At 38.7% G+C, this 26,221-nt stretch overlaps 1 protein-coding gene and 1 long non-coding RNA gene across 2 annotated transcripts in view; both read left to right on the forward strand.

Annotated features, from left to right (window-relative positions):
- Window positions 1-26,221, forward strand: part of NPAS3 (neuronal PAS domain protein 3) — an 841,230-nt gene that overhangs the window by 457,516 nt on the left and 357,493 nt on the right. The window lies entirely within an intron of this gene.
- Window positions 5,983-9,252, forward strand: LOC129633666 (uncharacterized). Its single transcript, XR_008705207.1, has 3 exons — window positions 5,983-6,119; window positions 7,183-7,349; window positions 7,881-9,252. It is a non-coding gene; the product is annotated as an uncharacterized LOC129633666 (long non-coding RNA).

Consider the following 26,221-nt stretch of genomic DNA (forward strand, 5'->3'; position numbering starts at 1 on the left):
TTTTTTTAATTTCCATACAAATTGTGAAATTATTTTTTCTAGTTCTATGAAAAATGCCATTGGTAGCTTGATAGGGATTGCACTCATTTTCACTATATTGATTCTTTGAATCCATGAACATGGTATATTTCTCCATCTATTTGTGTCCTCTTTGATTTCTTTCACCAGTGTTTTATAGTTTTCTATATATAGGTCTTTAGTTTCTTTAGGTAGATATATTCCTAAGTATTTTATTCTTTTCATTGCAATGGTGAATTGAATTGTTTCCTTAATTTCTCTTTCTGTTTTCTCATTGTTAGTGTATAGGAATGCAAGGGATTTCTGTGTGTTAATTTTATATCCTGCAACTTTATGATATTCATTGATTAGCTCTAGTAATTTTCTGGTGGAGTCTTTAGGGTTTTCTATGTAGAGGATCATGTCATCTGCAAACAGTGAGAGTTTTACTTCTTTTCCAATCTCGATTCCTTTTATTTTTTTTTCTGCTCTGATTGCTGTGGCCAAAACTTCCAAAACTATGTTGAATAATAGTGGTGAGACAAGGGCACCCTTGTCTTGTTCCTGACTTTAGGGGAAATGCTTTCAATTTTTCATTGAGGATAATGTTTGCTGTGGGTTTGTCATATATAGCTTTTATTATGTTGAGGTTCTGGAGGGTTTTTATCATAAATGAATGTTGAATTTTGTCAAAGGCTTTCTCTGCATCTATTGAGATAATCATATGGTTTTTATCTTTCAATTTGCTAGTGTCGTGTATTACACTGATTGATTTGTAGATATTGAAGAATCCTTGCATCCCTGGGATTAAAGTCATTGCAGAGTATTCAGTAGACTTCCCTGTTTTATACAATAGGTTCTTATTATTTATCTATCTTATATATGTGTGTGTGTGCACTCAATCATGTCCAACTCTTTGCAACCCCATGGACTGTAGCACACGAGGCTCCTCTGTCCATGGAATTTTCCAGGCAAGAATATTGGAGTAGGTTGCCATTTCCTTCTCCAAGGGATCTTATATATAGTAGTGTGTATATGTGAATCTGAATCTCCCAATTTATCACTCCTCAGCTTCCCTCTTGGTAATTGTAAGTTTGTTTTCTGTATCTATGATTCTATTTATGTTTTACAAATAGGTTCATTTGTACCATTATTTTTAGATTCCATGTATAAGCAATATCATATATTCGTGTTTCTCTTTCTGACTTCACTTAGGATGACAATCTCTAGGTCCATCCATGTCACTGCACATGGCACTATTTGCTTCTTTTTTATGGCTGAGTAGTATTCCACTGTGCATATGTACCACATCTTTATTCATCCTTCTGTTGCTGTACATTTAGACTGCTTCCATGTCCTGGCTGTTGTAAATAGTGCTGCAGTGCAATGGACATTGGGGTGCGTGCATCTTTTTGAGAGCTTACGGTGAATGGTGTCAGATTCGTGATCTCTGAAGAAGAAGAATTCGCTTCAGGACCAGAGACTAGGCTTGACCACTCAGGGCTCTTGTGTGGCAGAAGTTTTATTACGGTGAAAGAGGACAGAGAAAGCTTCTGACACAGACATCAGAAGGAGGCAGAGACAGCCCCCCTCGCTAGTGTTAGCAAGGGAGCTATATACTTTTTTAATTAGTTATTACAATAAATCAAAAGAATGTCTCAAGGTTGTAAAGATCTTACTAGACCTACTCCCATAATTTACATTGTAAAATAACAGGATTAGCCAGAAGGTTTTCAGGAAGGAGAAACTGTCCATAACCAGGATACATTGTTGTTATTTTAATCCTTAGTACAGAGTTTAAACTGAGTTGTTTGTTGTGTAATCATCAGTTCCTGGCTTAAAGAAAAAAAAAAAAAGCCATTTTATGTGACTAAGACTAAGGAATGTAGAGTGGGGGAAAAAAAAAAGCTTGTCCTTTCCTCCTTGAGAACACCATACCCCTATCTCCACTTCAAGAGCCCCAGACCCCCTTTTCCTCGGGGACCCCAGACTTCTTATCAGCCTGCCTAGGAACTGACTCTCTCATTTTCAAATTATGGTTTTCTCCAGATGTATGTCCAGGAGTGAGATTCCTGGATCATATGGTAACTCTATTTTTAATGTTTTGAGGAACCTCTGTACTGTTCTCCATAGTAGCTGTAACACTTGATATTCCCACAACAGTGAAGGAAGGCTCCCTAAATTGTCCCTATTTTGATAGTAATTAGTAAAGATTTATTTTTTCCGTCTTTGTCTGAGATTCAGAACTTTTCGAAGTCACACAGAGAAGAAAAACTATAAAATTCTGTGAGTAAAGTTCTATGAGTAAAGGTTAATTTTATTAAATCTAGCAAAAATTATTTCCATTACAATTAAATTCTTGGAAAAAGAAACATAACACTAATGTGTTGTCATGTCTGAAACAGAAGTTTAACAGCTTTGAAATGAGATTTGATATAAAAAAGCAGTTGCACTCATCTTCTCAACCCTTTTCCAGTGTAAAATTTTATCTGCATGCTCTGTGATGTATGAAAGAAATCTATCAGTCATTTCACTCAATTCAATAATGATCAGTATTTAAGTGGAAAGAACTTGGCTGTTTGATTCAGCTGACAAGTTATATATGGTTTCTTATGTAGGCATAGGATTAGAAAACTGTGAAATATTATACAGGTGTGAGATGTTACTGTTGATTTGCATAACCTGTGGGAAGTCTGCAGTTTTAGTTGCTTTAGTATCATTATCCTGTAGACTTCCAGTGGAGATCATCAAGGGCATTACTACATGTGCAATTAAATTCAGTGTCATCTCAAATTCAAGACCTGGTTTGAATGGCTCAGCTGGTAAAGAATCCGCCTGCAATGCAGGAGACCTGGGTTCAATCCCTGGGTTGGGAAGATCCCCTGGAGAAGGGAAAGGCTACCCTCTCCAGTATTCTGGCCTGGAGAATTCCATGGACTGTATAGTCCATGGGGTCGCAAAGAGTCGGACACGATTGAGAGACTTTCATTTCATTTCATTTTTCATTGACTCTAAAGATTCATCGAGATGAGCAATCTGAGGTAAATCAGTTAATCTCTGATTCATCTGAAAAATGGGAATCATTTTATTTCATAGTGTTGCTAAGAAGATCAAAGGATTGTTTTGTAGTGACAAGATACAAAGGTTAATTATTTCTGTAAACTTGATCCACTACTCTTATGGCAGCATGCCTTAAAGGAAAACTTCATAACACCTTCACCTCAATACTGTTTATTCCATAATCACCTTCACCCTTCCCCTACTGGGGTCAGGCTCCTTCCCATTTTTTGTGTGAGTGCCCAAGAACCCTCCTTCATCCACATATAAATCTTTTCTTTTTTCAATTTTACCACACTGTGTGGCAAGTGGGATCTCAGTTCCCTGACCAGGGATCAAACCCATGGCCCCTGCATTAGATGCACAGAGTCTTAACCACTGGATGGCCAGGGAAATCCCAACACACAGAATTCTTCATTGCAGTATTCTGTTCACTCTCTGTCACACTTGCTAGGCTATAGACTCTTTAAGGTTAGAGATCATTTCTGCCTGGTGTCCAGCATAGTGCCTGGTACCCAGTAGTCATTCAGTAATTACAGGCTGAATGAGTGAATGAACACATGGAAAACTATACACGAGGTGACTGGTAGATCCTTCTTGCAAGGATTTCACAGTAGTGCCAAAGATGTGGCCTTCTACACATTGACCAGAAGGCTTTTTTCAAGTAGACTTGCATGTGGTACATATAGCTCTGTTATGAACATACTGTTTTGTATTTTTTTATCAGTAACATTGGCAATAGCAACAAAGGTGGCTTTACAAGTACCTGAGTCCAAATGGTCCCTTTGTACTATCATACTGCAATACAACTTGGGGATTTCTGGATTTTTAACCCTCACTTCTCTCTGGGCAGAGTGAGTTACATACTGTGTACCTCTACAAGGCAGCCCTTATTTCACAGTTCAAGGTAGTCTGGCTTTAAATTACAGTATAATAAAAAATTGATGACACATAAAATTGGGGTTTCCGAGTGACTCAGTGATAAAGAAGCCATCTGTCAAGCAGGAGACATGGGTTTGATCCCTGGGTTGGGAAGATCCCCTGGAGAAGGAAATGGCAACCTACTCCAGTATTCTTGCCTGGGAAATCCGGCTATACCAAGAGTAACTTGGTGGGCTACAGTCTGTGGGGTCATGAAAGAGTCAGACATGACTTAGTGACTAAACAACAGCAAAAATAAAATCAGCATGATTAGTAACACTAATGTAACATTACAAAACAAGTAATGTAGCTCTGTTTCTTTCTCTCTGTTGTATCTTTCACGATTTCCTAAATATGGTAACTAGGCAACTCCATGTTATAAAAGTAAATGTTTGCTTTTTGCACCTGGAGTATGCAATTATTCCCCCCAAAACCATCACTCTTCCTCAAGATGTATGTACCTAAACTTTCATGAAATTCTAAACTTTCCTCCAACATCCTAAATTTTTATAAGCTTTTGATCAAGTAGTTTTCTGGTCTTAAGCCCACCTTTAGGAAATTCAGTGTTGAGCTGGTCAAAAGACATAAATGCTCCTCTGATTTTGAATGCTTTAAAGGGTCTGGACAGTTCAGCTGAGAAGACTGTTTTGATGTCGTATAAATCTATTTCTATCGTTTCTGTACCTACTCCGCCTATTTCAATAGCATAGTTTTATCCTGATGTTCTTAATTTTTAAAAATCTTTCCATTTGCAGTATTCTACAGGAATGTGATTGTCAGATAATAACAGCTAACACCCATGTAGTCAGTAAGGTTCAACATCTTAGAAGATGTTCATAAAAGGTATTATGAGTTCTAAGAGAAAAATCACACCCTGATGGGTCTTAGGGAAGATTTCATGTAGGAAGTGACATTGGTTAGGATATACATTCCCTGTGTGACTTTTACCCTTAAGCAGAACCATCGTCATTTTTATATTAACTGACAAAGAGGTTCCAGTGAGAAATCTGAGCTTGTGCTGAGTGTCCAGTAATGAGGTTAGAGTTGTAGGAAACTGCCTTGAGCAGCCTCTAGGAGGATCACAGCTCAGTGCAGGCATAGGCTAGAGCCCCGATTCATATCCTGCTCTGCCATCGCCTCTTGGGGCACACCAACAGACCTGCTTCACCCTCAGTTTCATTATCTGTAAAACAGGGACAGTAGCGGTTTCAAGTTCATGGGGTGGTTGAGACAAGAGTGATTTCAGTGGAACCCCAGGGGTCGTGAATGCATCCTAAAACTTTCGAAGGAAAACGCTACTGATAAGGAATCACTTCCTGCCCTTCCGTCACAAATAATGGTGACTTTTCTTGGTTTATTTTTAGCTCAGTTTGTTTCATGGCCGAGCACTGGTAAACTGGAGACAGTCATTACAGGAAATGAGTTCACACAGGGATGTATTGGAGAAGTTGAGTGCCCTGGAGAAGCCTAGCTCCGGTGCCTCCTCTCCTCCTCGTAGCTTAGCTGGGCAAGTCACCTGAGGGAAGTCACACTGCTGTTCTGTTCCGGCTGCATTTCCTCACCTACACCCTGAAGGTTCTGGACCACATGATCGCCACGGTCCTGTGGTAGTCCCTAGTGCTGCCTGCAGGTACCTGGTTGTCTTCTCCTTCTGTGCACGAGGAGCATTGAACTCTCTGCCCCCTTGTGATTGTGTGGGACCAAAAACTAGCTCCAGCCAACGGGCTGTGAGTGGGAGTGACCAGTTTTGCTGAGGATGACACGTCTAGTCACAGGACCCTCTGAGGTTCTCCCCTCTTCCATGTCACAGTGGTGGCTGCCCTGCAGCATGGCCCTGAAGGAAGAACCCTGTGGAGCAGAGTCCTCAGTGCCCCACGGTGGATGTGAGCATGAGTGACAAATAAGCTCCCATTTTTAAACTACTCATAAAATGGGGCTGGTTGTTACTGCATCATAACTCATCCATCCTGAATTGATTGTTGCAGGGACCTTCTCACCGGACAGTAGGGAGGACAGTAGGAACTCATGTTTGAACTCATCCTCATACATCCTGAATGTATGCTGTGGATTTGCATCCTGGCTCCACACCCTACTAGCAGTGTGATCTTGTGCCAGTTGCTTCTCCTCTGAATTTCCATTTCTTGGTATGTGAAATGGGAATAATGCTATTGACTATCTTACTGAGCTAGTGTAAAGATTAAGGAGATTTTGCATATAACACATTGTAGAAAATGGCAAAGAGTAGGATAATTCTTATTATTCTACTTTTAACACTGTGAGTCCATGGTTTCATCATCTTTCTGTATTTTCTGTTGTGGCCATTGAGGCAAAGTGAGTTTATAAGAAATACACCAATGGATAAATAAATTTCTTATCACCAATGGATAGTAGCTTAGAGAGTAATAGGACCTATACCTTAGCCCTTTTAAGACCAGCAGCTTCTAATGGGAATTGGAGGTTTGAAAGCATTAATGTGAGATCATTACATTTTAGTCAGCCCATTCCAAAGACAGGAGTCAAATCCATTAAGCAAATCTGAAGTAATCCTCTCATAAGTAGCCATCGTCCAACTCGTGATATTTTCCAACAAATACCTCTTTGGGAAAAAAGATTATGTATGTTTCACCTTGGATCTTGCAAATTTATGTCACACTTTGTGTCTTTAAAGCTTTCCAACAAACATTAAATTGATTATACAGTAAAGGCAATAGCTCATTTGGAATATTTACCAGAAAACCCCCATAGAATGAGCATAATGAGAAAAATAATGAAGCAGTAATTATAATTCTCAAGGCTAATAATCTTAATAATAATTTATACTTAAACAGCTCTATACATAAGGAGACTTCAAAGGTTTATAAATATTAAGTAAGCTCTGTATGCCTTACAGTTCCTAAAACAATGCCTTGAACCTAACATTCCTGAAACATTCACTCATCATCAGTGTTACTTATCTTATTTTACAAGTAGATAAACTAAGGCAAAGAAAATATGCCTGGAGTCACATAACCCTTGGCCTAGTATCTGTACCTCTAATGAACACAATTCAAATTCCATCCTGGAATAATCTATGTGGCTGTCTATAGGGGAGTCCCATTGTATTACTGTAACGGCTATCACTAGTTCATGTGATATGACCATGGACTTGATTTAGAGTCATGATCTCCATGTGAAAACAATTAGAATTGAGATGATAGGTGTTTGCAGGATGTGGTCTGTCCTCAATGGATGTGCAAGAGGAGTTTCACGTTGGATCCTTGGCACAACATATCCAAAAGGTTTGCTCAAGCCGGAAGTTCACTGCCAATCATGCCCACCTCCTCAAGAGATGAGCCAGAGCCCATCAAAAGCTGCAGTTCCTACTCACAGTTTGTGTAAGCCTTTTTTTTTTTTTTTTTTTCCTCCTGTTCCATTGTGCTCATTCACACATGATATCCCAAAACAGTTAAGTAAAACGAGGGATATTCTATCTGTCACACATGAGAAAACTGCAGTTATGGATTCACTTAATGCATTCATTGCTTTCTGGACTCTGGAGTCCCCTGGGCATTGCCACAAATCTACATGGTAGCCCCCAGTTTCATATTCTGTGTGAGACTCTCTAGTGAGGCCAGCATGTATGTAAAAGGTTCATGATTATTGTTGTTAATTTTTTTCACTTTTTATAGCTCAAATGAATCAGCCTTAACTCATGGTAACAGTAAGGGCCGCACTGGCCAAGTACATTACCGTAATCTATTGTTGAAATAGCTCGCTCCCGGCGACATGGTGAGTGTCGGAGGTCCTGCCTTCTGAATTAATGCCAAAGCGTAGGCAACAGCTGACACGTAACAGAGGCCCAGAAGCCACTGTTTCCTTCTGATGCTTTCTGGGAGATCCACCCCTCCTAATTTTTCCATATTCAGTTTAAGACAGACCTCTGATTCCTGTGGGCTTGCATAATGACGAAGATGAAGCAGTCATTTGTTCCTGTAAGTGAGCATTGTCCCCGGATGCAGCTGTGATACAGTTCGTGCTGTCTACCCTCACCGGCCATGCGTGCCGATGGCTCTTTGATTTATGGTCTCAGGGCTCTGCTTGGAGAGGAGCTGGGAGCTATTTGCACCTTCCTGTGTGTGATGCCACGTGAAAAGCTTTTGTTCAGAGAACTGCGGGCCCCTGGGATGTCCAGGGCAGAGCTTATCTGACAGTTTCTGGACTCCCACCTCTGTCCTGTGAGGCCTGGTATATAGTAAGCACTCAACTAACATTAGCTGTTATTATTATCATTATTGATTTTGTCATCATTATCTTCAGGCTGCTTTTACTATTCTCCTTCTGTTCACTATGGAAACCGCAAACAGGGCTCCTGCTTGGATGTATTTAATGTTTGTATGTGCTGCCTTTAATCACCCATCATTAAACTCTCCAAAGGTTCTTTTCACTTGAATGATCAGTAATCAAACAAATTATATATTTATGATATCCATTTGCACTTTTATTTATGAACCCATAGTGTCAGGGACTGTCTAGTTCTAAGACCAAGTGTTCCTTCCTTGCACAGAGTAAATGCTCAATAAATACTGTTGAATGGATAAATCAGTAAATGAAATCTTTCATCCTGTCAGCTCAATAAATTAAACTATTTCATTTGACCATGCTTAAGAAATCACTAAGTGCCCACTCTGACCGTGAGAGTAAACAAGTTTTCAATATGTCTACTGTCTTTGAGAAGTTTACAGCAGATAAGGAGCTCAGTCCCGTGCTTATAACTATGCATTATATATGTATTCAACCAAAACAGGATTATATATTTATTCAGTTGTTATATCTAGTGCAGTTGTTAGCTTTTGTTGGGCACGTACTATGTCCTGGTTTTTTAAGAGCTGTACATTTATTATCTTGTTTAATTCTCACCAAAATGTTTACTGTTATCATTTCCATTTTAAAAATGAAGAAAATGACACTTAGGAAATTTCAAATAAATTATCTAAGGCCATGTAACCTATTTAAGTGGTAAAGCTTTAGGGTGTAATATGCTTAACATCTCTACAATAAATTTTGAAACATTCAGTGTTTTTTGTTTTTTTTTTACAAAATGTATCTTTGATATTTTATTTATTTGTGTATTCCTAGTTTCTATTCCATATATATGGAATATATGAATGTTATCATTATTCAGTTGTACATGTTCTTAGTTTAGCCTCAAATCATTTGTGAAATTGCACAGGATCCAATAAATACATCACAGATAGTAAAATGCTAAGTTGTATGCTGTCAACAATAAGTAAAATAACAGTTTTGAAACAGGAGTATCTGAGCAGCTGACACATGAGCCTCTCTAGAAGGATAAGTCAGGTACATAGTGGATGGGGGGAGGGATGGAACATAAATGAAAAAGCAGGGTAAGTGTGTTCTCGGGGCTCCTATGGGAGAGATGAGAGACTCACTGCCCCAAAGTACTGAACACTGTGGGACAGAAGATAGAGCTGTTTAGAGAAGCAAGAGCTGGGCCATGGTCCCAACTTCAAAGGTTTGATCAATGGTGGAGGCAGTTTTAAAAACTAGGCCCATTTGAGCACTAAAGGCAGGACTATTCCATGGGAACCTCCAGCCCCTCCTAACTAGAGCCTCATAGTCTAGATTTTCAGAACAGAAAACATTAAAGCCAGTTGATGATCAGCAAGAAGTTTTGTTTAACCTCTTGATAAATCTTCACATAATAGAAGTGGTAGTCATTAATTTAGTTATCAAGTAAATATTATTAGCATTTAATTACTATTGTTCATCTAGCAACTGTATGCCTTTAGGGAAGACATGGGGAGGCTGAAGACAGTCCTCCTTGAGGGCATTGATAAAAGAAAAGTTAGGCTGAAAGTTTCAGGTCTGAAATATATTTGTTAACTGAAGTTCTCTTTTGTTAGTTATCTTTTTCTAAATCTATCTGTGAGTTGAAATAATCCTGGTGCCCATAAAATTGCTGTCTGGCTTGCAATTGACCCTCAAAACGAGGACTTAAGTTAGTGTAGGCTTGGACTGACTTCTGGGCATGTGTTTGTACATACGTAGTAGCCAAATTGCCTAAAACAGAGTTTAAAGAAGAACAGATTGATGGAACTTGAAACTCAGATTCTTCTGCATTTGGACTTGACACATACACTATATTAAATACATCTTTCATTTTTTGTATATATATACAGAAGATGTCATTGTAAGAGTGTGTAAATTGACAAAAGAGCTAACTCTCTCTCTCTTTGGGGGAAAGTAGATAGAAAACTCTCTAGCGTTAATTTGCATTGAGATCCTGCTGGTAATTACTTAAAGGTTAAACCACCGTACACCGGAGGAGAAAATCATGGGATTCAGTTTTTACTCAGGGTATTAAAGAACTCACTTTAGACATGAAGTTCTAGCTGCTTGGCTTGGAGCAACTGACATTCAGAAACAGAAAACATGAAAACATCTGTGTTTCCAATGGTAACTGCTTTATACTTGGCTGAGCAAGATACCTAGAAAAGTAACTGAGTTTTTCACCCCTACCCCTGACTGTTTTAACCTGGTCTAGGTGGGGCCCCGCTTGTCCTTTGTATGCACTGGCCCTGACTTGGTTAACACAAGCAGTGCGGAACATGCGTGGCGTGGCTGAGGCCTCAGAATCAATAAGGAGCCTTTAGATGTGAAACTAATGATTTTCTGTGTTCAGCGAAAGTCAGAATCTCTCAAAGTTGCCATTGTTGGCGTGCAGTTTCTCCCCAGAGGATAAGAGAAGGTGTGATGAATTATCATGTTCCACAATGCAAATAAAATGTCCATCAGGAGAGGCTTGAGCTAGACTAGAGATGGGTCATGTGAGTCGTAACCATCTTAATTATTTCAGTCTTGAGTTGAGTGAAGCCCCTCCACAAACACTGTGCTAACAGTGGTAGTCACAGCAGTGGACGCACTGTTTGATCCAGCTGTCCTGCCCTCCAGGGGTTTCAGTGTGACCTGTCCAGGAATGATATCTGTCAACGTTCCCTCCCAGAAGCGTTTTCAGCAGTTTGGGATGACGTCAAATGCTTTTGAATGTATCTATAAACTGCCATTGAATGTACATAAAATTTCACCAGTCTCTCTGATTTAAAGCCCTAGAGAAGGCCACCAGGCTCGTATGGAAATTAGCTAAGTATAATTTATTCATGAAAGGCAGAAAAGCTGAATTAATAAATACATGAGTATGTAAACTTATAACTGCATAAAGATCTGTAGAAAATATGAAAGCCGAGCTCCGTGTGTTCACAGAAACCCTTAAGGTGTGGTCACTTGGTCCTTTATTACAAACAGTTCTGTCTCCTGTTTCGAAAGCCAAAGTGGAAATATGTAATAAGCAAAAAAAGTACATTTAATTTTTGGAGAGTTCTTTTTTTCTCCTGAAAATATAGACCTGTCTGTGGTTGCTGTTCTATGTGCATCAATCTAAGAGAATTATTTTTTTTAAATATTAATGAAGGCATTAATTCCAGAGATTCTGAAAACTGCTCAGCAGGTTTAACGCCTGCTCTCTCTGTCTGAACCCAATTCTGAGAGCCCTTTCACAGCGTATTCTCTCATTAGAGGTCATTTTATTTTCCCTCATCCTTACCCTCCCTATGAAATGATAACCTGAATAACATCAGCAGCCCTATCAAGTATTGATTCAGCAGTCCACTTGTTATACAGCAGGAGTCAGAGCGAGATGGACACTGTCACACTTTACAAAACTGCTTAAAGGGAATCTTGCTTTGTATCGAATACATTCTGGTGAAATGTCTCAGATTAAATTCTGAACCTCCTGGCCACAATTGAGACCCAGCTGGGCTCTGGAAGCCTGAATCTGCAGAGTTGTTGCCTATGATTTGATAAGCAAGCAGTGAAACTACTATTTCCTATAGTCCTTGTATGTCATGTGTATATAATTTGATCAGAACATGCCAAGGGAAGCATGGTAGTTCCCACTGTATTCCTTACTGATTATTTCCTTGTACTACTTAAAAACATTTTCTGAAATTCTCTTTTGGAAAACATCAATCTATTGCAAACTCTGCTGTTAGTCAAGGAATGAGGGCAGAATAATCAAATCTATGGATTTTTTTTTATTTGTCTTAAGTGAGAATTATAATAAATACAGGATAAAAGTGAATCATCAGATACTTTTATATCCACAACCATGATCAGTGGAGAGGAAGTTTAAACAGCTAAAGCATGTAGCCCTGAATGCTAATAATCATAGAGTTCTTTATAAATATTAACTCATTAAATTCTTGTGGCAGCTCTGTGAAGTTGGTACAATTATATCCATTTCACAGATGAAGAAAATGAGGCACAAAGGGGTATATAGCTCACTAGGGGTCTCACAGCTTATAGGAAACACTGGAAGTCAGCCCTGATGTTGTGGGTAGTTATTCAATGCAAACACGAAGACCAAATGGCTTTCTGACCTCCATGCTTTAATTGTGTTAATGGCATTTAGTTTTTCTAGAATAAGGTTTTCTTTAAAAAGATTCTTTTTCTTAGTGCAGGTCCTTGAAATGACCTAAGCTGATAATTTTTAAGAGAGGCTGTTGACTGCAGTGTTTTCATTCCTGCCCTTAAACACTCCCTGTTATTAACTTAACTGTTTTCTAGTAGACAGCCTTGTTGGACTTCTTAACTGACCAATGGAAATATACATGTGAAAATAGCAAGATACATGTTGTGGTTATTGCAGCATAAAAAAATCACCCCAAACTTAGTGATGGAGAGGACTTCCTATATAGTATAGGGACAGAGAAGGCAATGGCACCCCACTCCAGTACTCTTGCCTGGAAAATCCCATGGACGGAGGAGCCTGGTGGGCTGCAGCCAATAGGGTCACTAGGAGTCGACACGACTGAGCGATTTCGCTTTCACTTTTCACGTTCATGCATTGGAGAAGAAAATGGCAACCCACTCCAGTGTTCTTGCCTAGAGAATCCCAGGGACGGTGGAGCCTGATGGGCTGCCGTCTATGGGGTCGCACAGAGTCAGACACGACTGAAGCGACTTAGCAGCAGTATAATACTAGGTAATGGAAAGAATCTAAAAAAGGATATATATATGAATCACTGTGCTATACGCCTGAAACTAATACAGTTATAAATTAACTATACATCAATTTGATTTTTTTAATTAAAAATTTTTAAATTAAAAAATCTTAAATTAAAAATAAAAACTTAGTGATTGAAACAATGACACCATTTATTTTGGCTCATGAATCTGCAGTTTAGACAGCATTTGACAAGGATAACTTTTCCCTGCTTCACTTGGCATCCTTTGGGCAGGTAGGCTGGAGGTAAGGATGGAGGCTGGACTCCTCTGAAGATACCCCAACGTGGTTCTGGTGGTTGATGCTGCCTATCAGCCAAGTTTTCACCTAGAACTTTAGCTGGAACACCTGCCTATGATCTTTCCACATGACTGCCTAGCTTCCGTATAGCATGGTATCTAAGTTATAAGGGGTTGGGTCCCAAGAGGAAGAGAGCCAGTGGAATAACCAATCTCAAAAGTCATGTAGTATCACTTCTACCATCTTCTTTTGGTGGTGGCTTGCACAAAGTTCTGCGCAAGTTCAAGGAGGAGAAACATAGATCCCATGTCTTGATGGAAGACATCGCTTTGTAGGAAGAGCATGTGAGATGGATAGACTGGTGTAACCAGCTTTGGAAAACACAGTCTTCCATAAGTTGTTTTATTAGGCATTTAGGACTGTCAACCTGAAAGAAATGCTTTGCTGGAACAAACTCCATTGCTATAAGAATAGGAACCTATTGAACCATAGGATTTACAGAAATAACTGTTCAAAGAATCAAGTTTTGCCAAGAAACCAACTCTCATATCAGATAGAAATACCCCAGGAAGGAAGGATAAAACTTCCAAAGTTAATTCTAGCCTTGTGCCTACTTCACAGTAAAAATCTTTAGAGGTGGGAATTCCCCAGACAGATGTAAGATAGTTCATTTAGGCTGATCACATCTTTAGCAGTTGCCAAAGGATCTTATACCAGATGTTAGCATTCTAGGTTTTATCAGAGAGCTATGTTCAACTCTTTTTTTTCATTATTTAGTGTAAGAACAATGGAAATGAACTTTTACAAAGTTCATTCCCTGTAGATTCAAAATAAAGTTAACCAGACGTACTTTAAGAAAGATGGTATTATTTTAAAGAAATTTTATTCACAGAGCATCTAGCCTGAGTACAAGTTGGCCTTGAGAAACTTAAAAGCTAACTGAGGATTTGAGAAGCATATTAGAATATCGGTTTCTTTATGTGCTGTTGCTAAGTCGCTTCAGTCGTGTCCGACTCTGTGCGACCCCATGGACTGCAGCCTACCAGGCTTCTCTGTCCATGGGATTCTCCAGGCAGGAACATTGGAGTGGGTTGCCATTTCCTTCTCCAATGCATGAAAGTGAAAAGTGAAAGTGAAGTCGCTCAGTCATGTCTGACTCTTAGCGACCCCATGGACTGCAGCCTACCAGGCTCCTCCATCCATGGGATTTTCCGGGCAACAGTACTGGAGTGGGGTGCCATTGCCTTCTCCAGTTTCTTTATGTAAAGGGATACTAATAATCTACCACATGACTTTGAGTGGTTTCTCTAGTTATGTGATAAGTTTGCACTTAGCCAACTATGCACTGTTCTCCAGTCTTTTTCACAGCAAATCTTCATGCATATTCGATAGTTGTTCAGAGTCAAGAACAAACTTATGTTTGCTCAGAGCTTTAGGAATTACAAGATGCTTTCATATCCATTATCACACTGGATGCTCACAGCAAACCTGTAAGCTGAACATAATCATCTCCATTTTTCACAGGGGGACTTGAGAGGCAAATCACCCTACCTGGAGGCACAGGGCAGTAATACCATGGCTGTACTTCTTATCTGCCTCTCTTTTGCCAACCTTATGATTTTAACTGTTATATCAAACTGTCTGACCAGTGCATAGGTAGAATACAAGGCCTCCCCTGTTTTAGGCCACAGCAAACAGAAATCGCAGGACTGGGCTCATGATGAGAATGTAACAGGTGGATGAATGTGGTTCAGAGGAGTAAGCATTGGGATAGCACTTAGAACCCTGAAGCATCCTTCTTATCTTAGCTCTGCTACTCATTGTCACCCCATGATGTGTGACCTGGAGAAGATGGGCTGATATGTTTTTAGATAACTCTCCAGTCTAAACATCTATGATGTCATGTTGGATAAATGAAAAATGAGAATAGTAGATAACATCCTTAATAAAAAAAGTACATTGGTAGGAATGAAGTTGTTAAGTGATTTTTTTTTTCTGAATAGAGTTAAAAGGAAATTACCAACAGGAAGTTTGAGTGACATTGTAAGTCAGAAACACAGGAGGAGGAGTATGAAAAGTTATTTATTTTATTCATTCATTCAACAGATATTTATTGGTGTTCTAGTCACAGTCCTTAGAGAAAGGCACAGAAAATTCTCTGTCCTTATGAAGCTTATATTCTACTGGGAGGAGAGAGCACAAGATTAAAATATAGTATGGCAAATAATTAAAGTGCTATGGAGGAAAAGCAGGAGAAAGTGCTGGGGCCAGAGGTGATTGCAATGATGAATTGTTGAAGAGTGTGGGTCTCACTGTGAAAGTGGTGTCTGAGCAAAGACCTGAGGAAAGGAGGGAGTCAGTCATGCTGACATCTGGGAGAATTGCTGACCAGGAGTATGGCTGGAGAGGTGTGAGCTGGAGGAAGGAGAAGGGGTCAGTTCAAAGAGATAAGAGGTTTTGCAGGAGGTTGAGGGGGGTCTTAGAAGCTTGTCGAGGCTTGTGTATGGAGTTTTGTTTTTATCCTGAGAGAGTTGAGGAACCATTAAAGACTTTTAAGTGGCATGATTTGACTTAGGCTTTAAAAGAATATGTCTAATGTGATATATATGTGTGTATACATGTGTGTGTGTGTCTAATTTGTGTGTGTGCTCGGTCACTTTAGTGATGTCCAATTCTTTGTGACCCTGTGGACTGTAACCCACCAGGCTCCTGTGTCCATGGGATTCTCCAGGCAAGAATACTGGTGTGGGTTGTCATGCCCTCCTCCAGGGGGATCTTCCTGATGCAGGGATTGAACCTGAGTCTAATATGTGTGGCTTAAAAAACTAAGATCATGGCATCTGGTCCAATCACTTCATGGGAAATAGATGATGAAAAAAATGGAAACAGTGGCAGATTTTATTTTCTTGGTCTCCAGAATTACTGCAGATGGTGACTGCAGCCATGACATTAAGACTCTTGCTCTTTGGAAGAAAAGCTATGCCAAAACTGGACAGTATATTCAAAAGCAGAGACATCACTTTGCTGACAAAGATCCTTATAGTCAAAGCTATGGTTTTTCCAGTAGTCATGTATGGATGTGAGAGGAGGACCATAAAGAAGGCTGAGTACCCAAGAATTGATGCTTTCAAAATGTGGTGCTGGAGAAGACTCTTGGGAGTCCCTTGGACAGCAAGGAGATCAAATCGGTCAATCCTAAAGAAAATCAACCCTAAATATTCATTGATAGAACTGACGCTGAAGCTCCAATACTTTGGTCACCTGATGCAAAGAGCTGATTCATTGGAAAAGACCCTGATGCTGGGAATTATTGAGGGCAGGAGAAGGGGGCGACAGACTATGAGATGATTGGATAGCATCACTGACTCAACAGACATGAATTTGAGCAAACTCTGGGAGATAGTGAAGGACAGGGAAGCCTGGTGTACTGCAGTCCATGGGGTTGCAAAGAGTCAGACATGACTTAGCAAGTGAACAACAATGTATCTGATATCTCAATAAAGAGATTATTTTTAAAAAGAAATATCTCCAGCTGTTTTTTTTTTAATAGAATAGGATAAAAGTAGGAATACAAGAAAGCTATTGTATTATAATCTTCTAAGCTAGAGATGGTGGTTACCTGGGCCAAGTGGTAGCTGTAGAGGTGGAAAAATTCTATATAAGTGAAAGTCAGGACCATAGGATTTGCTGACTCATGGGGGAAAGGATAATTATGAGACTTTTGTGCTGAGCCACTGACAGGTGGAGTTGTCTCGTACTCAGAGAAACCTCTAAGAAAAGTGTGGCTATGTGTGTGTATCTAGGATAGGTTGAGGGCTGGATTATTTAGGGCAAAAAAAAAAAAAAAGATGGAGATATTTATCATTAATATGACTGTCTTATTTTACTTTCCAAGAGGATTTTCAAAAGCTTATAGTAAAATGTACAGATAGAATAGAGATGGAAACCATTTAAAAAGAGTAAAAGCCTTAAACTTGATCAAAGAGTGGTGAACCTAAATCTAACTTCCTTTGGGGAAAAATGTGTGTTTGCTTCACCTTTGCAGAGCATTTATGGTCAAAAATTAAATTATGGAGCAAGGTAGAAGTAAAGAATATTACAGCATCCTCAAAGGGAGACATAAAAGTCTCAGGCAGGCTTGCAGGTCTTTGAGAAAGGTCATTTTTTTCTCCCTAAAGGGTGAAAAACATAGGAATGGGGAGGCTGAATACTGCAAAGGCCAATAGGATACTTAGAAGACCCAGATGTGAGAAGGGCTGTCCACATTAGTAAGGCGGACTTGGAGGTTGGTTGACTGAAACTAAGAGATTGGGAAAGGAACGATGGCTTTCTGACAGCATCTTGACTAAAACGTGCATCAGAATCACCTGATAGGCACTGGAAACGTTCAGATGCATGGCTTCACCTAGACCTTCTGAATCCTAATCTGTTTGAGAAGACTCAGTACTCTCAGTGTTTTAAACCCACCCCCCAGATGATTCTGATGCAACTCCTGGTTAAGAAATGCTGGAGGAAAGAAGTCAATGAATTTAATTAGTTTTTATGTTATGGGAATCACATAACTAGAATGTTTTCTAGAGAAAGAGAGAGAAGTACTAATTAAAAAATAATTTGAGACATTCATTTATTTATTTTAATGAATATTTATTGAATACTTTTTAAGTGTTATGCATTTAAGTGCCGAAGGCATAAAAATAAAGGAAATACAGTTCCTACCTTCAAGTAGCTATTAGTCTATTGAAAGAAACACTTACACGGATAGTACCATAGGGCAATGTGTCTGTGCACTGAGTTTTATGGGAACAGGGCTGGAAATTGAAGTATTAAGGAAGGCTTACTGGAAGGGCTGGACTTCCCAGGTGGTTCGATGGTAAAGAATCTGCCTGCCAGTGCAGGAGATGTGGGTTTGATCCCTGGGTCAGGAAAAACCCCTGGAAGAGGAAATGGCAACCCACTCGAGTATTCTTACGGGGAAAATCCCAAGGATGGAGGAGTCTGGTGGGCTACAGTCCATGGGGCCACAAAGAGTCAGACACGACTGAACACACACATACTCACACACATACATACTGGAAGGCTGTTCCCTGAGCTGAAAACTAGCCTGGAACAAGAGGTGTGAGATCTAGCCTGTTTTCCTGAATAAAGATTTATTGGAACCATAGCCACGTGTATTCATTTATCTGTTGTCTATGGCTGCATTGAAACTACAATAGCAAATTTAAGCAGTTGTGACCATATGGCCCACAAAGAATGATTCAGTATAAAAAGTCTGCTAACCCCCGTTCTAGAACAAAGGGGAGAAGATAAGCCATTAGAAAGTGGAGATAATGTAACTTATGGTACTATCCAAAGAACAGCAAAGTGAAAGATCAAAGCAGAGAAAAGAAGTGGTGTGAAGCTAGAGAGGTCACCAGGGAAGAGACCATTGAAGACTGTGTACCCCATCTTAGGGAACATGGACTTCCACCAGCACAGTGGGAATCAGTGAAAGGCTCTAAGCAGTAACACTAGTGTTAAATGAATTTGGATGGATTATTCTGTTTGCTTCATAAAATACAGATTTGAAGGGAGAAAGTCTATAGGAAATAAAACTGTTAGGGGGTTTGAAGGAGTTGTAAAAGAATTAATGAAATATTAAAATTTGACCATAAATTTATAAAATGGAATATTACATAATTGCAGTAATGAGGTTTATCTAAATTATACTGATAAGGAAAGAAAATTACAATATATTCAGTAAAAATAATCAAGAAAACTGTGTTGTACAAACAGAAAACATGTAAAGACTACACAGAAAATTTAATTTTTTCCCTGGGGAAATTTAATTATAGGAGACCAATCACCTTATATTTTACATATCTGGACTGTTTTTTTTTTAAATAATTAAAATATATTATTTTTTATTCAGAAAAGAATTAGCATTGTGGAATGATGAGTAAGGAGAGAAAGGATGAAGGCTTATACCATGACTGAAAACAAGAAAAGAAGGGTGAAGAGAAGGGCATAAATTTGAGAATGATTGAGGAAGTTAAAGTAACGAAATTTGCTAATGTGAGAGGTGAGGAGTAGAAAGGAAAATATATTATGTCCAAATTTCTGATTTGAGTGACTATGGTGAATTGTATCAATGATTTATTAAAATAAAATGATATAACCTTTATTAATCATTTACTATGTGCAGGGCCTTGTAGTTAATATATTTTTAGTGATTTGAAACTATCAGCCAGTGAAGGAGGAATTTTTATTGTTTCCATTTTATTGATGAGGAAACGGAATCTTAGAGACATTAAGTAGTTTACTCAAGGTAATGTAACCTGTGAGCTGAGAGCAGGGAATTGAACATGAGTCTGATTGATTCCAAAGTTGGTATGCATTCCCACCCCAAACAGTAAATGAATCTTTTAAGAGCAGTATAGATGGAAGGATAAAACCAGTTCAGGACATACCAAGTCATCAACATAAAAGTTTTGATCCAACATGATAAGCTTTCATGAAATAAAATAGAGAAGTTCTCAGATTGAATTTTGGAGAATATTCAGAGTTAGTGGATCTTAATAATCACTAAAGTTTTTAAGAATAATGATCTTGAATATATAAATGGCTTTCCCCCTAGTGTTTGGATACTTGATGCATTTATTGATGTGCCAAGTAATAAATATTTAAAAGAATTAAAAGAAAACAAATGTGATGCATTTTTGGCATGTAAAATCATAGACCTGATTTTGTCACTTTAACTCAGTGACTATTGAGGGCTTACTGTGTGCAAAGCAAATAGATGCTACACTTTTACCTATTTTAACTGTGTGTGTGTGTGTAAAATTTGAGTTCAATCTATGGAGAAGGCAATGTCACCCCAGTCCGGTACTCCTGCCTGGAAAATCCCATGGACGGAGGAGCCTGGTGGGCTGCAGTCCATGGGGTTGCTGAGGGTCGGACACGACTGAGTGACTTCACTTTCACTTTTCACTTTCATGAATTGGAGGAGGAAATGGCAACCCACTCCAGTGTTCTTGCTTGGAGAATCCCAGGGATGGGGGAGCCTGGTGGGCTGCCGTCTATGGGGTCACACAGAGTTGGACACGACTGATGTGACTTAGCAGCAGCAGCAGCAGGAAGAATAAGACCTGAAAGATGCTTAATTTTCTAAACGTATCTTTGAGCTGATATTAGTTTAAGAAATATCCAGAATCATTTGGTTCCTCTGTTTTTCATTGGACCATTACTGGATGTTTTGTTAAAGGTTCTTTGTATTCCTAGTTTAGGAGTGTCTGAGGTGAGGGTAAATCTAACTGTCAGAGGAAATGCAGTGGGCCTTTGTGAAGGGGAAAGAAAGCTACATGCCTCCCACAGAGAGGGAAGCAGTTTCTCCCCGTTGTCACTTCACCCTGGCATTCAGCCACCAGATGGGGCTTGGACTGGAGTGAAAATGCCCACTGCCTAGATGGTTGCTCTGCCCTCCAAACAAGTACCATAGCCATCCTCACTTTGAGGTGAGAGCAACTAAATGGTGTACTAGTAGCCGTGGATATACTTTCCTCCATGAAAGCTAAGAAGTATCCTAAAGACTTCTAAAAGGTGTGGAAGAATACTGTTAAAATTGACCTGAAAACGCAATAATGGTTTTCCTTAGTGTTGGGTCCCATGTAAACTTTACTTCCTTTTTGCCGTTACTAATTTGTATCCAAAAATAGCTATGAGCTTTCAGGAGAAACCAGAGTCTTGAGATTGACCATTCAACATAAAGTTTGTACATTGCATAAAAATGTATTTTTTGACACATTAAAACACATTCCCTTTTTGCTCATTGTAATTCACTTCATAGTGACTTGCTTAATAGCGTAACATATATCATTTATACTGCTCTCCTTCATGCTTTTAAACTGTAATATCCTTTCCTCAATGACTACTTGTCAATTTCACTGATCTAGATTTGATTTCATAAATTAACTAGGCCAATTAAGTAGAGAGTTATCATTAGAATAAGAAGTAGAAGCAAATAAATATTAATCTTCCATCTCTGAACGTCGGTATCCTAACACAACTTCGATTATACTTGAACACTACTTAATGGAAAAAAATATACCGCTCCATTGTCAATTCAGTATTACCCAATTTAAACATTTATGAGTATTTCATTCTTTTTCTCATTCTGAATCTGTCTTTCTTTGGAACAGTTATATTTCTAATTTGTCAATATAAAATTTGGGGGGAAATACTAGAACTTCATTATTAAGGATTCTGGTCTTGCCTATTTGCTTGGCTTTCCTCCCTGGTCCCTTTGCCTGCGAGGCATTTATTTCAGAGACATGGGAGCCTCTTCATATGTACATACAGTAGTTCGCTCGCTATGCATTCTTTGCAGTGGTTTAGTTGTGTTGTCCTCCTCTGCAGACTTTTGGAAACTGCTCAGAGGTGACAATGCTTGACAGAGAATAACATTTTTAAGTGCAGCTTATTTTAAGGACATTTCATCCCAAAACAACGAATTTCACCTTTTTCTCAAGTGCACATGGAAGCTTCTCCAGGATAGATCACATCCTGGGCCATAAATCTAGCCTTGGTAAATTCAAAAAAATAGAAATCATTCCAAGCATCTTTTCTGACCACAATGCAGTAAGATTAGATCTCAATTACAGGAGAAAAACGATTAAAAATTCCAACATATGGAGGCTGAACAACACGCTGCTGAATAACCAACAAATCACAGAAGAAATCAAAAAAAGAAATCAAAATTTGCATAGAAACGAATGAAAATGAAAACACAACAACCCAAAACCTGTGGGACACTGTAAAAGCAGTCCTAAGGGGAAAGTTCATAGCAATACAGGCATACCTCAAGAAACAAGAAAAAAGTCAAATAAATAACCTAACTCTACACCTAAAGCAACTAGAAAAGGAAGAAATGAAGAACCCCAGGGTTAGTAGAAGAAAAGAAATCTTAAAAATTAGAGCAGAAATAAATGCAAAAGGAACAAAAGAGACCATAACAAAAATCAACAAAGCCAAAAGCTGGTTCTTTGAAAGGATAAATAAAATTGACAAACCATTAGCCAGACTTATCAAGAAACAAAGGGAGAAAAATCAAATCAATAAAATTAGAAATGAAAATGGAGAGATCACGACAACACAGAAATACAAAGGATCATAAGAGACTACTATCAACAATTATATGCCAATAAAATGGACAACGTGGAAGAAATGGACAAATTCTTAGAAAAGTACAACTTTCCAAAACTGGACCAGGAAGAAATAGAAAATCTTAACAGACCCTTCACAAGCATGGAAATTGAAACTGTAATCAAAAATCTTCCAGCAAACAAAAGCCCAGGTCCAGATGGCTTCACAGCTGAATTCTACCAAAAATTTAGAGAAGAGCTAACACCTATCCTGCTCAAACTCTTCCAGAAAATTGCAGAGGAAGGTAAACTTCCAAACTCATTCTATGAGGCCACCATCACCCTAATACCAAAACCTGACAAAGATCCCACAAAAAAAGAAAACTACAGGCCAATATCACTGATGAACATAGATGCAAAAATCCTTAACAAAATTCTAGCAATCAGAATCCAACAACACATTAAAAAGATCATACACCATGACCAAGTGGGCTTTATCCCAGGGATGCAAGGATTCTTCAATATCCGCAAATCAATCAATGTAATACACCACATTAACAAATGGAAAAATAAAAACCATATGATTATCTCAATAGATGCAGAGAAAGCCTTTGACAAAATTCAACATCCATTTATGATCAAAACTCTCCAGAAAGCAGGAATAGAAGGAACATACCTCAACATAATAAAAGCTATATATGACAAACCCACAGCAAACATTATCCTCAATGGTGAAAAATTGAAAGCATTTCCCCTAAAGTCAGGAACAAGACAAGGGTGCCCTTGTCTCACCACTACTATTCAACATAGTTTTGGAAGTTTTGGCCACAGCAATCAGAGCAGAAAAAGAAATAAAAGGAATCCAAATTGGAAAAGAAGAAGTAAAGCTCTCACTATTTGCAGATGACATGATCCTCTACATAGAAAACCCTAAAGACTCCACCAGAAAATTACTAGAACTAATCAATGACTATAGTAAAGTTGCAGGACATAAAATCAACACACAGAAATCACTTGCATTCCTATACACTAATAATGAGAAAACAGAAAGAGAAATTAAGGAAACAATTCCATTCACCATTGCAACAGAAAGAATAAAATACTTAGGACTATATCTACCTAAAGAAACTAAAGACCTATATATAGAAAACTATAAAACACTGGTGAAAGAAATCAAAGAGGACACTAATAGATGGAGAAATATACCATGTTCGTGGATTGGAAGAATCAATATAGTGAAAATGAGTATACTACCCAAAGCAATCTATAGATTCAATGCAATCCCTATCAAGCTACCAACAAGTATTCTTCACAGAGCTAGAACAAATAATTTCACAATTTGTATGGAAATACAAAAAACCTCGAATAGCCAAAGCGATCTTGAGAAAGAAGAATGGAACTGGAGGAATCAACCTACCTGACTTCAGGCTCTACTACAAAGCCACAGTTATCAAGACAGTATGGTACTGGCACAAAGACAGAAATATAGATCAATGGAACAAAATAGCAAGCCCGGAGATAAATCCACGCACATATGGACACCTTATCTTTGACAAAGGAGGCAAGAATATACAATGGATTAAAGACAATCTCTTTAACAAGTGGTGCTGGGAACTCTGGTCAACCACTTGTAAAAGAATGAAACTAGAACACTTTCTAACACTATACACAAAAATAAACTCAAAATGGATTAAAGATCTAAACGTAAGACCAGAAACCATAAAACTCCTAGAGGAGAACATAGGCAAAACACTCTCTGACATACATCACAGCAGGATCCTCTATGACCCACCTCCCAGAATATTGGAAATAAAAGCAAAAATAAACAAATGGGACCTAATTAACCTTAAAAGCTTCTACACATCAAAGGAAACTATTAGCAAGGTGAAAAGACAGCCTTCAGAATGGGAGAAGATAATAGCAAATGAAGCAACTGACAAACAACTAATCTCGAGAATATACAAGCAACTCCTACAGCTCAACTCCAGAAAAATAAATGACCCAATCAAAAAATGGGCCAAAGAACTAAATAGACATTTCTCCAAAGAAGACATACAGATGGCTAACAAACACATGAAAAGATGCTCAACATCACTCATTATCAGAGAAATGCATATCAAAACCACTATGAGGTACCATTTCACACCAGTCAGAATGGCTGCAATCCAAAAGTCTACAAGTAATAAATGCTGGAGAGGGTGTGGAGAAAAGGGAACCCTCTTACACTGTTGGTGGGAATGCAAACTAGTACAGCCACTATGGAGAACAGTGTGGAGATTCCTTAAAAAACTGGAAATAGAACTGCCTTATGATCCAGCAATCCCACTGCTGGGCATACACACTGAGGAAACCAGAAGGGAAAGAGACAGGAGTACCCCAATGTTCATCGCAGCACTGTTTATAATAGCCAGGACATGGAAGCAACCTAGATGTCCATCAGCAGATGAATGGATAAGAAAGCTGTGGTACATATATTACAATGGAGTATTACTCAGCCATTAAAAAGAATACATTTGAATCAGTTCTAATGAGGTGGATGAAACTGGAGCCTATTATAGAGTGAAGTAAGCCAGAAAGAAAAACACCAATACAGTATACTAACTCATATATATGGAATTTAGAAAGATGGTAACAATAACCCTGTGTACGAGACAGCAAAAGAGACACTGATGTATAGAACAGTCTTATGGACTCTGTGGGAGAGGGAGAGGGTGTGAAGATTTGGGAGAATGGCATTGAAACATGTAAAATATCATGTATGAAACGAGTCACCAGTCCAGGTTCGATGCACGATACTGGATGCTTGGGGCTGGTGCACTGGGACGACCCAGAGGGATGGTATGGGGAGGGAGGAGGGAGGAGGGTTCAGGGTGGGGAACACATGTATACCTGTGGCGGATTCATTTTGATATTTGGCAAAACTAATACAATTTTGTAAAGTTTAAAAATAAAAAAAAACAAACAAACAAACAAAAAAAAGAGTGTTTCTTTTTGAAAACTTAGAGCCAGGGATTTCTTCTTTATCTCCCACATAAAGGATTGCTTTTACCTTATTAGCACGAATCTTGCTTTGTCTTCCTTGGAAATGGAAAATTTTGTCAATACTCTTTACATAAAAATATTTCATATGCACTAAAGCAATTATAAAATTACCCTTCAGCCTTTCGTTTCCCCCTGCACTCGTTAGTGCTAACTTCTTTTTTTCTAGATCCTATTCACAACCTTTCCTCTTTTGCAGAGGGTGGGAGAGGTTGCTCTTCTTGGAACCTTTTCAGTTTCTCCCTCCTTAATTATAGAAACATTCGATTGTTGTGGTAAAGGCACATCTTTCCAGAATATCTCTGAAAACATCCCAAGAGAGTATAATACAAGGATCCATGGGAAAAATCAACTTGAGATTCCTATATTTCAATATTAACTTTGCTCTCACTGTCCATTCATAAACCTGAGTTATGGTGGTGAATTAGGGGTCTCTCTCTCTCTCTGTCTCACACACACACACACGCACAAACACACCCCCACACACACAAAGTCACATGAATGGCTTATGGAACATTTTGGGACCCACAAGGAAGTGTAAATAACAGATTTACATGTCCCTACTTCTGATTAAACATTCTGCATCTAGAAGCTGGCAAATCATAACATGTTACTCCCTCCAAGTTCACTTACCCCTTGCAGCCCTTCAAGCCTCAGTAGTTTTACCATAGTAATAATTTTTCCCTAAGAATTTTAAACAAGACTTTGCCATTGGACATCCTTTGAAATAGTTAGCTTTGCCTCACTATTTTTTGTAACTTGCCAAAAATCACAAATGAAAGGGTCTGTG

The sequence above is a fragment of the Bubalus kerabau genome, chromosome 19, assembly GCF_029407905.1.
Source record: "Bubalus kerabau isolate K-KA32 ecotype Philippines breed swamp buffalo chromosome 19, PCC_UOA_SB_1v2, whole genome shotgun sequence".
Taxonomy (NCBI): domain Eukaryota; kingdom Metazoa; phylum Chordata; class Mammalia; order Artiodactyla; family Bovidae; genus Bubalus; species Bubalus kerabau.